Below are 15,799 nucleotides of genomic sequence, written 5' to 3' on the forward strand. Positions count from 1 at the left end.
CCTCCCAACTAAAAGACTAGAAATATGGCTTACTAATTATGATCCTAAAATGTAAAGATCTGGGATTTGTCCCTAAATTAGTCACTGACCTGCTTCATGGCCTTGGAGAAACTGTTTTCCTTCTATGGGTTTCACTGGTTTGCTGGGTCTTGCCATCTGAATCATCTGTAGATACTGATAGCTTGTCCTACAAACTCAGCCCACCTAGGTTCTCATAGGTTTATTCCTACCAACAATTTCTGACTGGAATTAAGAAAGTCAGATATACAGAAAGTCTCAAGTTGGCCCTGGATTCTAGATGTTTACCAAGTCCCATTTCCTCCTCATTCTTACCTTTATGGGGACGTCATGTAAACTCTACTCCATGTCCTTTATTCAGATGTCAACTACTTTAGGGAATTTTACTGGAGTTTCTTCTACCTTTATTTCTGATCTCCAGGACCTTGCCATGATCGTTTTCCCCAGGTTCGCAGCCCCTGATGAGTGCTCTGTTCCCAGAGAGTATTACTTATGTAGAATCACAATGCTGCCACACAGTCCTCAAGTATTGTCATTATCAAGAAATAACACATGCTGGGGCCTGTAGGAGGGTGGGAGGTGGGAGGAGGGAGAGTATCAGGAAGAACAACTAATGGATGCTGGGCTTAATACCTAGGTGATGGGATGATCTGTGTACCAAACCACCAAGGCATATGTTTACCTATGTAACAAACCTGCACATCCTGCACATGTACCCCTGAACTTAAAATAAAAGATGGGGGAAAAAAATGCTGCCTTCTCATCCTAGCCATGACCATGGGCCTCTTTCTCTGTCAACAAAAGGATTAAAGTAACTTTCAATTGCCAATCTGTTTAATTTTCTAAAGGGAAGTCCTACAGCTTGCCCTGCTGTTACTTCATTCAAATTCTAGCTGTTTCCCATCCCAGCAGCCTGCTGATGTGTACCCAGTAAGTTTCAAGACCAAGATTGTCTGTAATATGATGTTTTTCTTTTGTTATATTAAAAAACTAAATGAGATTAACTCTAAGGCCTTGCATAAATCTCACTTTATATGATGTATTATTTCAATACAATGCATGATACACAAGATGCACCCATTAAATATCCATTGTTTGAGCAACAGTGATACATAAATAGCATATCATGAATTACAGGTAACTGCATTTTATAAAGAGAAAAATCTGAGCTTTAAATTACTTAAATTAACTCTGCCCTCTAGATAAGATATTTTATTGCTGCTAATGGTGTAAGATTGATTCACAGCTTAAGCCAAATAAACGACAGAGAGTAACTGTATCTGGTGACCCATCTCATGTGCAGAGACACACATAAACTCAAAATAAAGGGATGGAGGAAGATCTACCAAGCAAATGGAAAACAAACAAAAAAAGCAGGGGTCACAATCCTAGTCTCTGATAAAACAGACTTTAAACTTTCTAGACATTGGTTCAAAAGAAGGTTTTTGTTTTGTTTTGTTTTGTTTTCCATTCCCCTGCACTGGTATGATATTTGGAAAGAAGATGTCTGAGGGGAGAGGGGAACAGGAGACTAGCATTTCCTCTTACGAAAAGCACATTTTCATCAACACAGGATATGTGGTTACGTGGAGGTTATTGTTTAAATGAACAGCTGGTGATGGAGGCTTCTGTATGCTTTTCATGTTCTCTTCAATACTAATAGTCAGAGGAAGACTGGAAATGATAATTTTTTAATCCTTTGTACAAAGTTCTAAATAAAGTACATGTTTCAGTAATTTTATATAATAGGAAACAGAAAGCTACACATTACCCAGTGTTGAGGATAAAAATTTAAGTAATATACATCTTCTAGTTTATATAATATTATTTAATATAAATAGCTGCAATTTAAATGAAGAGTAAATTATTACATTGAGTTTAAAATACCATATAGTACATATATCTTATTAAATATTATTAATTTTGAAAGTATTGTTAGCACTGTTTTGGCAGGCAATCCACAGGTACAGAATACATTTCTCTTCATATTTTCTGGCCCAGTAATCCCCATGTAATGGCTTTAAATTATTCTGCACATTGGATTTGAAGTTATACAGACTGCAGCTACAATTTGGAAAACAGTTCTAACAGTCCTGAATTCCAAGAGAGGGAGAGATGCTGATGTGTAGCTAGTTCAATGTGGTGTGATGATTTTCAAAATTGTGCATAAGGAAAACTTAGGCACTGGTTTAGAGAGTAGAGTCCCACAGTTGCTGTCAGAGAAAATTATATTCCATAGAGTGAAATGGGGCTCATTGCTTTTTTAAAACCATCTCTGCAAGTTGTTTTGGGGGGTGGTTCATACCATATCTTAAAAAAATGAACTTTAGTAATATTAGCAGAAATTGGAAGTTACACAGAGGACACAGTAAAAGGAAAATAAAGAATCTCTTTTGAAACATGCTCAAGAGGACATGTCCAGTGAGGATGAATGTGTGGATTTCAAGGCTGTGGCCAAAAATATATGGATTTTAAGAAGTCTGCTTGAGGCGAGTCATGTGGAGAGGGCAAAGGCTGAGGAAAGTGTCTAAGAAATTTCTTAACATAAGTAGATATGATGTTTTATCATTAGAAACAATACTCTTGGTCAAATTGAACATTTAATAAATTATTTGCTCTAAATTATATTTCTGGGAGTTTTCTCTCAGTCTGTTTGAAACAGGATGTTTCTATTATTAAAATTAAGTATTCTGATTGAGGAATAAATTTATGAATATTTTAATTCATAAAATTTTACATTTTATCTACATAGTCTAACTAATCACATAAACAGAGAGCAATGTGTGTTCATCTATTTCACTAAAATTCAAGACCAATCACAATTGTCTCTAGAACTAACCAAAGTGTATGCACAAATTCAAATATACTTTGCACAGGTAGTGTTATCTGGTCTTGAGAAAGAAGGGAGATTCTTTGGAATATTCTGTAACTAATTCAATATAAATTCTATAAAATGGTAAAGAAAAAAAACCAAAAAAAACAAAAAGTGTTCTGAGAGCTACTTACTATATCAGCCTTTGGCTATTCTATAATCACTTTTCATTATGGACTGAAATTAAATAATTATAAAGCAGGCATAATTTCATAGCTAACCACCCAAACGCTGGAGAGAGTTAAAAGCAATATTAAATTTTAGAGGTAATGGTATTTTTGAATGCAAATGAGTTTCACCTTCTTTTACCTCAAGGGAGAGAAATGCTCAGGGAGTTGTGTTGTCATCAAGAGCAGCTGAAAGGCATCATGATTAATTTGAATTTCTAACACGATGAACAGTAATGAAATATGAGTACATGTAATTCAGTACAAGAATTTGTGCGCGTGCATGAATAATACATGGTGCCTATGCCTTTTTTTCCTAGCTATTATTGGCCATTTTGTTGTTTTCCCAAAAATATGCATAAAGCAATGAAGTGGTATTAGTACTCCCATCTATAAAAGCCTCTAAATTTTGAAGGTTATGTCTATAATATGATATACATATACTTGCAGTCATCCTTTTTTGTATATTTTTAATACAAAGAAGCTAAAATGTCCCATAGTAAATATTATATGTGTATAATTCATGTTTTTTACTTCATAGGAGAAAACCTGGACAATCCAGTGAATTACTTGTGTCACAGGAATACTAGGTAATTTTAATTTTAGTCAGTTTTTATTGTGTGAAAAATATATGCACTTTTAAATTATTCAATTCATTTATAATAATGTAAAAATGTTTCTCCTCCAAAATATGGTAGATATCTTCTTGTAAGCCGATATTTTAAATTCAAATTCATGATACAAAGTAAAAGACTATGTCTGGCACTGGGTGTTTACTTCAAAATACCAAGCTTCCCATACACAATGCTACGTATATAAATTAGCACAAACTGCCTATTTACCTGAAAAACTATGATTTTATGATTTTCCAATTAAAAATTGAATATCTTAAAAGGCATCTATATTAACAATAATAACTAAATTTGGTTAACGTTCTACTATGTTTCGTAATATATAGATATGTGGTTTGCTAATTTAACATGGACCCTATATATCAATTATTATATTATTATTAATTTCAAATTTATAAATAAGAAAACAAATTTCCAGAAAAATTAAATAATCATCCAAGGGATTTTAGGTAAGTTATATAATTCATGGGTGGCAGCATCAAGACATAAACCTATTTCTCAATAGCCCTGAAATCTGACATTTTAATTTATTTTATCAGCTTTTTAAAAAGTGTTTTGTAAAGAGTATCAGGCAAACAGATGTTACATGCTAACAAACTCACCACACAAAATTGACAATACATTTTGAAAATGTTGGATTAAAATTAAACAATTGTTTTACTATAATATTTCTCAGAATGTTTAATACTTTAATGAGCAATGCAAATCTCCAAGAGAAAAATGGAAAATGTGGCATTTCCTAAACTGATATGAAAACAGATTCCTTTGTCCAAAGGGGACAATTTTTTTATGAACTATAATTCTGTATATACTGTAATCTGCTAGGGTGCCAAGATGTGGCATGTTTATCAATCAGATAAGTTATAGCTTACATAAGTATTAAAATAAATATTTTATATGTAAATATACATACTGATTGACTAGTCAACAGATCAGATAATTTGAATAAACACAAATTCAAATGCGTGTTTGGCCTTTTACCAGTGATGGCTTGGTTCCCCACATTCTGCATCCTGTGTCTTCCTATACACGTGAGGTCACGAATTCTTGACTTGCAAGCTCAGCCGTTCTGTTGTCACTAGGATGAGATATCACCTTAATCTGGTAGGATTCTCGCCCAATATTCTGTGCCTGTATGAAGTGGCCAGCTGTGCAGTGCCAATCTGACTTAGATCTTGCCCTGCATGGATAACTGAATGATTACTTTGATCTGAATTCTTGCTTTGTGTGATAGACTAAATGTTTGTGTTCCCGCAAAATTCTTATGTTGATATATCACTCTCAATGTGGTAGCATGTAGAGGTGGGGCCTTTGGGAGATAATTAGGTTATGAGAGTGCAGTCCCCATGATTGTGACTAGTGCCATTATGAAAGTCATTCCTGAGAACCCCTTGTCCCTTCTGCCATGTGAAGACAAAGAAAAAAGACAGCCATCTATGAAGTGAGCCCTCAACAGACAACAAATCTGTTGGAACTTTGATCTTGGACTTCTCAGCCTCCAGAACTGTGAGAAATAAATTTCTGTTGTTTGTAAGCCACCAGTCTATGGTACTCTGTATAGGAACCTGAACAACTAAGACACCCTGGTAATACATGCTTAATAAATGTGTGAAAAAATAAATGCTCAGTATCACTAATCATCAAAGTATTGGCAAATAAAGTGACACTAAGAAAAATAATAACTTTAAAACATTATAATATTCAGTATTAAATAGTACATGCTTAAAAAGAACATACTCTTACCCTACAACTGAGAGTGTAAATCTGTGTACTTTTAATAGGGAATTCTGCAGTATAAATCAAAACATACAAAAGGTTTCATAACCTGAGAGACAGTTATTTTCCTGGACACAAATCTAAAAATAATTTCTGGCAAATATTTATGTAGAAGATGTTTGTTGAATTTTTGTTATGATAGTGAAATTTCTAAATGAAAACATGAATTATCTTCTATCCATGCAATATGAAATACTATCTAGTTACTCAATGATATTTACAAAAATGTAATGACATGAAAATTGTTTATAATATAACGTGATGTTAGATATAAAGAACATTTATATACAATTTTCTTTTAACTTGTGCCAATATGCAAAAAAAGGTTCTGATATATTTCCACAAACTGTTTATGAGTTGTCAAGTTATTTTATTTTTTATATTTTTGATTTAAATAAGATCCTCCATCCAAAGTACTGTAAAAGTATGCAATCATAGCAATATATGATTAGGTAAACGCTTCCATGATATTTTGACAAACGCACTTATTTAGTGAGTTATTTTCAAATCACATTTTTTCCCACAATTGTATAGAAAAACCTTAACCACTGTATTTGTATTTTCATTCTCAAAAGCTGCTTTGGAATTCAAAATGTCAAATGGTAACGTATCCTTTAATTTTTACAACTGTCACTTTCTTTTTTACTATATTTTATTTCAGTAGTTTTTGGGAAACAGGTGGTTTTCGGTTACATGGATAAATTCTTTAGTGGTGATTTCTGAGATTTTGGTGCACCCATTACCTGAGCAGTGTACACTGCACCCAATGTGTAGCCTTTTATTTCTCACCCTTCTCTCACCCTTCCTTGCCGAATTCCCAAAGTCTATTATATCATTTTTATGCCTTTGCATCCTCATAGTTTAGCTCTCACTTATAAGTGAGAACATAGGATATTCGGTTTTCCATTCCTGAGTTACTTCACTTAGAATAATGGTCTCCAATTCCATCCAGGTTTCTGCAAATGCCATTATTTTGTTCCTTTTTATGGTTGAGTAGCATTCCATGGGTACATATACCATATTTTCTTTATCCACTTGTTAGTTGATGGATATTTAGGCTGGTTCCAAATTTTTACAATTTTGAATTGTGCTGCTAAAAATATGTATGTGCAAGCATATTGTTCATTTAGTGATCTTTTTTCCTTTGGGTAGATAACCAGTAGTGAGATTGCTGGATTGGATGGTAGTTCTACTTTTAGTTCTTTAAGGAATCTCCATACTGAATGGACAATTCTCAAAAAAAGATATACAAACTGTCAAGAAACATATTAAAAGATGCTCAACATCACTAACTATCAGGATAATGCAAATTTAAACCACAATGAGATACCACCTTACTTCTTCAAGAATGTCACTTTTTTAATGTTTGTTCTTAAAGGAGGGTTTTACAAATGTGCGCCTTGCAAATCTTGACTACTGCATCTAACTTTTAGCTGTCTTAGTATCTATGTAAATTAAATCTTTATACCCTAAACTTCTACCATTATATTTCTACCAATTTTTGTATATATACATATCTACTTGAAAATAGTCACTTCAGTAAAACCATGTTTAAAATCCTACAGTGGTTTTTTCCATTTTTAGGCAAACTATCTTCAACCTTATCAAACAAAGCCAGATCAAGTCCCAACAGCTTGAATACCTTTCCAGAGAGTCCAAGGACTGTCCTTGGTGTCCTTGTATGTCTTACTACCAGTTCTGCTTTTCTGAGCTTCTAGAGGTGATAGCATCAGAACCTCATTTCCTATTTCTAATCTGCCTTCAATCTCACTAGTTCAAAGAGACTCTTTATGTTACCAGTAGTCTAATATGATAGGTTTCTCTCTCTCTCCTCTCTCTCTCTCTCTCTCTCTCTCTCTCTCTCTGTGTGTGTGTGTGTGTGTGTGTGTTGATTGTGACTGTTAATTTGCTTGAATATTCTTTAGTCTTCTCAGTAAGGGCTTACTTTATTTCAGTGGATGTTATTCTAGGAATGGGAGCCAAGCTTTCAACATTTCAGAGTTCTCTGGCTTCCATCCCAATTTCTACATCACAATATTTGCTCAGACTCAGAACAGAGAAATTGTTCAAATAATGAGGACTGATTCACTCAGGAGCCATATCTACTTTTAAAGTATCATTTGTACCAGGCAGAATTTCAACTTGCTTTTATACTATTTTATATTTAGATACAATCTTTTCAATAATTCTCAGTAATTGATAGCCTCCCTTCTCACAAGAATATTTCAATTAGCTTCTTACGATAACTATTTACTGCAGGCACCTTAGAAGAAGTCTGCCACTACAATGACATTCAGAATAGTGATTTAATTTCCTAGCTCACGAGTTAGGCCAGGAATCACAGTCTTATTATGTTTCAAGGAATTTTTGATAAGAAATACTTGCTTTAAAATATTCAAACTGCCTGAGCCCTGCAGGGTGCTAGAAATTTAGGACATACTTTACAACTACTCATTTACATCTAGGCTACAATAAAATCAATTTTTGGAAGGAAGTGGATGATAGAGGGTTGGCAAGGGCAGAGTAGAAGCTTTTAAAATTCAAATAGTCTGTCTGTAAAAATTTGACATTTCACAGAAAACACAAGAAAAAAAGAACTCTGATGAATCACAACTTTTCAAAAAATAATTAATTTTAGTTTATCATTTTTCTTTCTAGCCACCTACTGTAAAATAAACACTGTTCATTACAGTTTTTCATATTAACTTGTTTTATTTCAATCTCAGAAAAACTGCAGAAAGTAAGTGTTGCTAATCTGGGCTTTTAAATTTGCAAAAATGCTCTGAAGTCCAGTGATTGGTTCAAGGCCACATAGATTTCACTCCCAAACCGATGTTATTTTTGCTATATCTCACCTTGAGTAAAACCAATAAATATCCTGGAAATTATTATTCTATACAGATATTAAATAAATTGTAATTGTTTCAAGCATCACTACTGAAATTTTTTGAGTACATTGGAACAATGTTAGTATATTTCTGAGTATAAAAGAAATGTTAAGTGTGTGCTCATTTTAAAATGGGGGGATATACAAAATAATAAAAATATAGAAAAGATTAAGAAAATATTAACTAGTGAACCTATTATTGAGAGGCTATCAGAGTTACTGTGGAGTGCATGTCGCTATGAGATAAGCTGCTCATTACCATCGCCATTTATCTTTTAATAAATTTTGGACTATAAAAAAAAACAGTTGGAGCTGGCTCCATCCCTATTGGAAAGCAAATATATAGCCATTTATAAAACGTCAGTGACTTTTCTTAAAAACACATATAGCTTATGTGTATATGGTGAGCTTACATCATAGTCTAATCTCAAATAGAGGAGGTGAGATTTCTGGCAGAATTAAAAAGTTTACAGATAGTAAGTACTCCACAGAGGATGGTAGGGACCTTAAGAAGATGGAGTGAAAAAAAGAATAGCCTTAAACTTTTTAAATTGACAGATAAAATTGTATGTATTTACCATGTACAACACCATGTTCTGAAGAATATATACATTGAGCAATGAATAAATCTAGCCAATCAACATATACGTTATCTCACATAGTTATTATTTTTGTGGTGAGAACTTTAAATCTACTCTCTTACCATTTCTCTAGAATACAATAGAATGTTAACTATAATCACCCTGTTGTAAAAGACATCTTTCAAACTTATTTCTCCTTTCTAGCTGGAAATTTATATCCTTTAACTGCCACTTCCCCAATGCCCTCTCATATCTCCAACTTATCCCCACACTACCTCCATTCTTGGTAACCACTACACTACTCTCTAATTCTGTGGGTCAAAGCTTGAGATTCCACATATAGGTAAGACTTTGTGATGCTTATCTTTCTGTGCTTGGCCTATTTTTCATATAACACTGTATCCATACTGTTACAGATGACAAGATTCCCTTATTTTTATGGCTGAGTAGTATTCCATTGTGTGTGTATGCACCACATTTTATTCATCCATTTATCCTCTGATAGACAATTAGGATGATTCTATATCTTGGCTATTGTGAATAATGCTGCAATAAACATGGGAGTACAGATATCGCTTCACCATACTAAATCCATTTCCTTTGGATGTATATCCACTAGTGGGAATGCTGGATCATATGGTAGTTCTATTTTCAGTTTTTTTGAGAACCTCCTTACTGTTTTCCATAATAGCTATAGTAATTTACATTCCTACCGACAGTGTGTGGAAATCCTCCTTTCTCCATATCCTCACCAACATATTATCTTCTGTCTTTTGATAATATCCATTTTAGCAGGTGTGAAGTGATACATCATTATGGTCCCAATGTGCATTTCTCTGAGGACTAAGCATTTTTTATAAACCTTTTGGCCATTTCATGTCTTTTTTTGAGAACTATTCATATCCTTTGACTATTTTTTAATCAGTTTTTTCTTTTGCTATTGAGTTGCTTGATTTCCTTATATATTTTTAATATTAACCCCTTATCAAATGTATATTTGCAAATATGTTCTTCCACTCTGTAGGTTGACTCTTTATTGAGTATTACCATTGCTATACAAATGCTTTTTATTTTAATGTAATACCATTTGTCTATTTGTGCTGTTGTTGCCTGTGTTTTTGAGTTCATATCCCAAAATTCATTGTCCAGACAAGTATTATACAGTTGTTCAGATACATTTTCTTCTAGTAGTGTTACAGTTTCTTGTTTTACATTTAAATCTTTATATTGAGCTGATTTTTCTATATGGCATGAGGTAATGGTGTAATTCTTCTGCATATCAATGTTCAGTTTTCCAAACACCATTTAGTGAAGAGGCTGTCCTTTCCTCAGTGTGTGCTTTTTGTCACCTTTTTCAAAAATCAGTCAACTGTAAATACGTAGATTTAACTGGGCTCTCTATTTTCTTCCATTGCTCTATGTGTCTGTTTTTTTATGTCAGTAATCATTCTGTTTTGATTATTGTATCTTTGCAGTATATTCTGAGGTCAGGTTGTGTGATACTTCCAGGTTTGCTCTTTTTGCCTAAGATTGATTTGACTATTCAGGGTCTTTTGTGGTTCCACATACATTTTAGGATTGTTTTTTGGTCCATTGCTGTGAAGAATGTCATTTGTATTTTGATAGAGATTGCGTTGAGTCTGTAGATGGCTTTGGGTAGGATGGACTATTTAACAATTAGATTCTTTTAGTCCATGTACATGGGATTTATTTCTCTTTATTTATCATCTTCAATTCCTTTGATCAATGTTTTATAGCTTTTATTTTATAAATCTTTCACTTCCTTAGTTAAATTTATTTCTAAGTAATATTTTGGTAGCTATTATAAATGAGGTTGTTTTCTTGATTTCTTTTTCAGATAGTTTGCTATTAATTTATAGAAACACTACTGATTTTTGTATGTTGATATATCCTGCAACTTTATTGAACTTGTTTATTAGTTCTAATAATTTTTTGGTGGATTCTATAGGGTGTTGTTTATATAAGGTCATGTCATCTGCAAACAGAGACCATTTAACTTCTTCCTTTCCAATATAGATGCCTTTTATTTCTTTATCTTGCCTAATTGCCCTGGCTAGGACTTCCAGTTCTATATGAAATAGGAGTGGTAAGCATGGTAAGAGTGGGCATCTTCGTTTTGTCCCAGATCTTAAAGAAAAAGCTTTAAGCTTTTCCCCATTAAGTATGGCATTAACTGTGGTTTGTCATATATAGATTTTATGTCTTAAAGTTTTCAATGAATTATACCTTATGTTCTTCACACACTCAACTGCTCTTTTGATACGAATTAGACTTCTGGTTAAGAACTTGAATACTTCCCTTTGGTGCTTATCCTGGGGAATTGCTTATTTTGGAACAGTAATTACTTCTCAATCTTCTTATGGGACCTCCTTTGGGGACAAAGTGAAGATAATCAGTCTTGCCTCCCCCCTCTTCCCCATTACTCAGTGAACTTATCACTGCTTAGATGCAACACCAGAGATAAACATTGTCAACACGAAGAGGCTGTAAACTAACTTTCTGACTTCCAGTCACATGTAGAAAGGAACAGACTTAACAGAAAAAAGAAATGATATGGCATAATATAATTTTATAAATTGTTACTATTAAGATTATATCAAAAACAATTATTATATTATGAAACTCCATGAAATCATGACATTAAAGCTAAAATTTCTTTATATGGAATTTCAATAGTGATAACTTTTTACTAATTTTTATTGAAGATGTTACCAATTTTTTTGTTTTTATTTTATAAATGTAATGAACATACCTTATGTAGAATTATGTGCTTATTCTTAGAATATTATCTCAGGAGTTGACTTACTGGGCATAAAATATTAGCACTCAGAATGTACTCTTGCTATACATTACCAATTTGACCTCCAAAGATAGTTCTTTTTATAACTGCTGGAAGCAGAAAAAACTATCTTTTTACTGAACTGTGGCCACCACTGAATATTATCATTAAAAATGTATCCAGTGTCTTAAATTTAAGTTATTTCAATTATTAAGACCAACAGTTTGATGTTTATTTACTGTTTCCAATGTTTTCAGTTATGAAAAATAATAAAAATGCTTACTTTATTTTTATTATGATGGATTATGAAATTGTCAGCACCACTCCCAATTTTCAAAAAGTCATTACTAAGGAGCAGCGTAGTAGCAGCAGCAAAATGAAAGCACTTTGGATACAGAACTATAGGATTCAAATTCTTGCTCTGATTATTTTTTTAAAAATTTTTGTATTATACCTTAAGCTCTGGGATACCTGTGCAGAACGTCCAGGTTTGTTACATAGGTATACATGTGCCATCGTGGTTTGCTGCACCCATCAACCTGTCATCTACATTAGGTATGTTTCCTAATGCTCTCCCTCCCCTAGGCCTCTACCCTCTGACAGGCCCCAGTGTGTGATGTTCTTCTCCCTGTGTCCATGTATTTTCATTGTTCAACTCCCACTTATGAGTGAGAACATGAGGTGTTTGGTTTTCTGTTCTTATTTTAGTTTGCTGAGAATGATGGTTTCCAGCTTCATCCATGTCCCTGCCAAGGACATGAACTCATCCTTTTTATGATTGCATAGTATTCCGTGGTGTGTGTGCCACATTTTCTTTATCCAGTTTATCATTGATGGACATTTGGGTTGGTTCCAAGTCTTTGCTATTGTGAGCGGTGCTACAGTAAACATACGTGTGCATGTGTCTTTATAGTAGAATGATTTATAATACTTTGGGTATATACCCAGTAATGGGATTGCTGGGTCAAATGATATTTCTGGTTCTAGATCCTTGAGGAATTGCCACACTGTCTTCCACAATCTTTGAACTAATTTACACTCCCAGCAACAGTGTAAAAGCGTTCCTGTTTCTCCACAGCCTCTCTAGCATCTGTTGTTTCCTCTCCAGATTGTAACACATTAATCTCCAGATTAATCTCTGAAACGAATCATCTTGATCTTTAAAATGGTAACAATCTTTTCAAATCCTTGTGATTTCTGGGTACCCAAAATGTAGTACACACACACACACACACACACACACACTTATGTGTGTATAGTAAATACATATATATATATTTTTTGCCAGTATATAGAGCAAACATATTTTATTAAATAGTTTATCAAATTAAGCAATTTTATATTGCCTTTATTGCTTCAAATTAATTCTAAATGTTTTGTTCCCTTTAGAGTTGCTCAGTTTTCAAGACTTTTAAATAAATAGTTGTTGTTTGTTTTGTTTTCAATATATCTCAATGTTCTATAATGAATGTGGATGGAGGAAGGGGAAAAGATATAGAAGTTTAAAGAGAAGTTGTGTTTGGCAAAGTACTTCTTTGAAGAGTTGAATTCATAGTGACTACCTTCTAGAACAATTTAAAGGGGCTGATGGCTCAATTCTAATCCATATAAAAAGAATGATGCTACTGGAAGTTATGTGAATATTTGGTAGATACTATTTTTATGTGTGTTTTTATGGGAGATATTTAGTAAACAAACACATTTGTTATGGGAAAATATGGAAGACATTCAGTAAACAACCAAGTAAAATGTATCAGATTGTGTTAAGTGTCATGATAAGTTGACCCTTGAGCAGAGACACCTGAAAGGGGCCAAAAAGATGAACCATGTATCTATTTTTAAGAAGTGTGTTCAATGAAGAACACATAGCAAGTACAAAGGTTCTGAATCAGAAGCTTGCTTGTTGTCCTAAAGAATAGTCAAGAGGCTAATGTGGCTGGATAAAGTGATCAAGAGAGTTGTAGGAGGCGAGGTGGTCAGACAGGTAGTAGATGGCCAGGTCATACCTTGTAGGACATTTTAAGAACTTCGCTTTTACTCTGATTGAGATGATAAAACATTGGAGGCTTCTGAGCAGAAAATGGCATGACCTGACTCACATTTTAAAGGTATCCTTGAAGTTCTCTGTTAATAACTGAACGTAGGAAGCAAAGGCAGAATGAGGAAAGCCACTTAGAATAGCATGGCAGTAATTCTGGGGGCAGCTGATTGCACGTTATATCAGGTTGGCAAGAAAGGAATTGGAAACTAAATGAAAATTGAAGGAAGAGGGAACAGGATCTGCAGGTCCTATAGATGTGGAGTATGAGAGAAAGCAAGGTTAATCTCAATGATACCCTTTAAAAATATATGCCTGTGATAGCTTTAAATTCGTCCAGTTTTCATCTTAGACCAGATACAAAGATCTGATATGAATTAGTACTCATTCTATATGACCTTATTAAATTATATCTTAATTATTTATTAGATATTTAAATTTTCTCTTAATAAATTTTTTAAGTGAGTTCATATCTATCAGGTTTACTGTGCGAAGTATTAGAGTAATTTTGACTAAAAACATAGGTCGTATCAGTGTCTACAACCATTATGGTGAGGGGATGATAAAACTTGCAAATAAAATTATTGTAATTTATTAAGATCATTGATGATAAATAATTCTTTTACATTTTAATTAAAATGTAGTATAATTGTTTCTGTCAGGCAAATCATTTCAATCCCTTGTTGTGAACTTAAAATTTTCACATCCTCGCATAATTCTGACAATTAAAAAAATTCTAAACAGATATAAAATTCAGAATTCTTTTTACTCGGTAAGTAGAAAAAGAATGTAACTGAGATAATACTAGAATTTCATTTTATGTTTGTACTTGCCCACATTTTGAAAAGGCAAAATTATACTCTAAACTTTAAATTGGTTTTTCTTCTTTTTTAAAAACATTTTTTGAAATAATTATATACAAAAAAGGGTACAGAGTCTCATGTACCTTTTGCCCAACTAACCCCAGTAGTGCAAGTTATATAACTGTAGTACAATGCTAAAACCAGAAGACTGACATCAGTGTATAATTATTAACTAGTCTACAAACCTTATTCAGTTTCCATGTTTAAAACCTGAATTCATTTGTGTGTATGTGCGTGTGTGTGTATGTGTGTGTGTGTGTTTGTGTGTAGGTTCTGTGCAATTTTATCCAGTGTAGAGATTTATATAATGGCTACTGGAATCAAGACACAGAATATTTTCATTATCATGAAAGAACCCTTCTCATAACCTCCTCGTATTTACATATATCTCCCCTCATTTTCATCCATGCTCCTAGCAACCACTAATATATTCTGTATCTCTGTGGTTTTGACATTTTGAGAAGGCTATATTAAAGGAATTCTACAATACGTAAACTTTGGATATTTTCTTTTTTTCTATTAACATTCATATGGAAATATTTGTGCAAATATAAGTTCATTTCATAGAACTAGATATCTAGAAGAGCAATTGCTGAATCATCTGTTGACTGCATGTTTAGTTTTATAAGAAAATGCCAACCTATTTTCAAAGTGGTTATAACAGTTCACATTCTCATCAACAATGTATGAGAGATCCAGTTTTTCTGCATCCTCACAAGCATTTGCTATTATCACTGCTTTTTAATTTAACTGTTCTGATATGTGTGTAATGATATTTTATTATTGTTTTTAATTTCATTTCCTTAAAGGCTAATGATAGCCTTTTCATGTACGTGTTTGCCATATGTATTTCCTCTTTGGTAAAATGTATGTTTGTATACATATCCATTTTATAATTGAATTGCTTGTTTTGCTGTTGAGATTTGTGAATTATTTGTATATTCTAGATAGCAGACTTTTTCAGATATGTGGTTTATAAATATTTTTTCTAAATCTGTAGTTCTCCTTTCCTTTCTTTTTCTTAACTGGGTCTTTCCTAGAACAAAATGTTTACTTTTGATGAAGTCCAATTTATTATTATTTTATGAATCATCATGTTTTTCATGTCATGTATAAGAATCCATTATTTAGCGCCTGGTTCCAAAGATGTTCTCCTCTGCTTTCT

This window comes from Macaca mulatta, chromosome 13, assembly GCF_049350105.2.
Source record: "Macaca mulatta isolate MMU2019108-1 chromosome 13, T2T-MMU8v2.0, whole genome shotgun sequence".
Lineage (NCBI taxonomy): Eukaryota > Metazoa > Chordata > Mammalia > Primates > Cercopithecidae > Macaca > Macaca mulatta.